This window comes from Chiloscyllium punctatum, unplaced genomic scaffold (genome assembly GCF_047496795.1).
Source record: "Chiloscyllium punctatum isolate Juve2018m unplaced genomic scaffold, sChiPun1.3 scaffold_1158, whole genome shotgun sequence".
Lineage (NCBI taxonomy): Eukaryota > Metazoa > Chordata > Chondrichthyes > Orectolobiformes > Hemiscylliidae > Chiloscyllium > Chiloscyllium punctatum.
This window is the reverse complement of record NW_027310892.1, coordinates 1-2,500: the sequence shown is the minus strand read 5'-3', so window position 1 is coordinate 2,500 and position 2,500 is coordinate 1.

Sequence of the window (2,500 nt, the reverse complement as noted above, 5' to 3'; positions counted from 1 at the left end):
TCATACTCGTTCCCACACTCACAGCGCAGCTTGCCCGCAAGCCACCGACCACCGATCGACGCCAGGCGCCCGACCGAGAGCGGGATCGCTCGTTCGCCCTGCTGGCAGTTCGCTGGGGATCACTACTGCACGGAGCTCGGAGACCGACGGGCGGCAACTCGAGAGTCTTTAAACCACCACCCCCATCCCGCAAGTGCAAAGAGGCTGTATACGCACAGACGGGTGAGGGGAATAGGTACCCCGTCGGGTTTGAAGGGAGCGTGACTAGATAGCAACGATGTAAACCCAGCCGATTTGGGAGCGAAAGACCGGCGCCTGCATCACCGGCTTCGTTTCCCGTGGCTGGAGAGTACACCGAAACCCTCCGTCTGTCGCGAGCTCCCGACGACGCGGTGCCGCCAAGCAGCAGGGCCGGACCTGGTGTGGCTCCCCTCGTCGATCACAGACCGGTCGGCACTACTGACGAGACGGTGGAACGGGCTTCGCCCCTTGTGACGAAGGGTGATGCGAACCCGCCCGCCCGCGTGCGTTCGGGGTGGACTCGGCAAACGGAGATTTGAAATCGGAAAGTGTCCTCCTGCCCCGCGCAGGTAGGCGCCCAACAGTTGTGGGGGGTTTGGCGGTGACCACGGCTGCAGGGCCTGCTACCCCGACGAGCTCTCCTGCTGGCCCCGAAACCACCCTCGCGAGACAAGTTGAAACGGAAACGGGCGTACCCCCAAGCCGACGATCCTTTCTTATTTGTTACTTTTTTTTTCACTTGCTCGAGTTGTGGCGATTTGGCGGTGACCACGGCTGCAGGGCCTGCTACCCCGACGAGCTCTCCTGCTGGCCCCGAAACCACCCTCGCGAGACAAGTTGAAACGGAAACGGGCGTACCCCCAAGCCGACAGAGATCCTTTCTTATTTGTTACTTTTTTTTTTCACTTGCTCGAGTTGTGGGGGTTTGGCGGTGACCACGGCTGCAGGGCCTGCTACCCCGACGAGCTCTCCTGCTGGCCCCGAAACCACCCTCGCGAGACAAGTTGAAACGGAAACGGGCGTACCCCCAAGCCGACGATCCTTTCTTATTTGTTACTTTTTTTTTTCACTTGCTCGAGTTGTGGGGGTTTGGCGGTGACCACGGCTGCAGGGCCTGCTACCCCGACGAGCTCTCCTGCTGGCCCCGAAACCACCCTCGCGAGACAAGTTGAAACGGAAACGGGCGTACCCCCAAGCCGACGATCCTTTCTTATTTGTTACTTTTTTTTTCACTTGCTCGAGTTGTGGGGGTTGGCGGTGACCACGGCTGCAGGGCCTGCTACCCCGACGAGCTCTCCTGCTGGCCCCGAAACCACCCTCGCGAGACAAGTTGAAACGGAAACGGGCGTACCCCCAAGCCGACGATCCTTTCTTATTTGTTACTTTTTTTTCACTTGCTCGAGTTGTGGGGGTTTGGCGGTGACCACGGCTGCAGGGCCTGCTACCCCGACGAGCTCTCCTGCTGGCCCCGAAACCACCCTCGCGAGACAAGTTGAAACGGAAACGGGCGTACCCCCAAGCCGACAGAGATGCTTTCGCTCCTGTTACTTTTTTTTTCACTTGCTCGAGTTGTGGGGGTTTGGCGGTGACCACGGCTGCAGGGCCTGCTACCCCGACGAGCTCTCCTGCTGGCCCCGAAACCACCCTCGCGAGACAAGTTGAAACGGAAACGGGCGTACCCCCAAGCCGACAGAGATCCTTTCGTACTTGAACCAACACAAAGTTTGTCACGTTTTATTTTTACGAGTGATCGACCGTCAAGATTTGTCTCTGAGTTTGCTTAAGGTCTCTCCCTCGCCAGAGGAAAGCCACCCGGACCGCACATACACTCCCCACCTTTAGCAGCAGCCACCTGCACGCCGGCGTGCGGGCGGAGCAGGGTGGCGTGAAGCTGTGGGGAGCACCAGCCTGGTGCGGCCCGCAGAGACATACATCTATTGGTTGAAAAAAAACAGGGCGCCCAAGAGGCGATGCGTGCCCCAACGCACCGCAGCGACGGAGGCAGGATCACCGCCACCATGTCGCCCGCGGAGTATCACGAGGCGTGCAGCAGCTTTGCCCTAGGAAAAGCAGAGGCGGGAACGGGCACCGGCCATCGGTTCGGCAGCGTCACTGACGCGTGCACGTGGCGGCGTGACGGCGAGCGGGCTTCCTGCGAGGAGGCGGGGGCGGCACTCGCCCGAGCAGACGCCCGCCCGGCCCAGCCACCGCCGAGGTGGACTGGGAGTCGCGGCAACGGCTCGTCATACTCGTTCCCACACTCACAGCGCAGCTCGTCCGCAAGCCACCGACCACCGATCGACGCCAGGCGCCCCGACCGAGAGCGGGATCGCTCGTTCGCCCTGCTGGCAGTTCGCTGGGGATCACTACTGCACGGAGCTCGAGGACCGACGGGCGGCAACTCGAGAGTCTTTAAACCACCACCCCCATCCCGCAAGTGCAAAGAGGCTGTCTACGCACAGACGGGTGAGGGGAATAG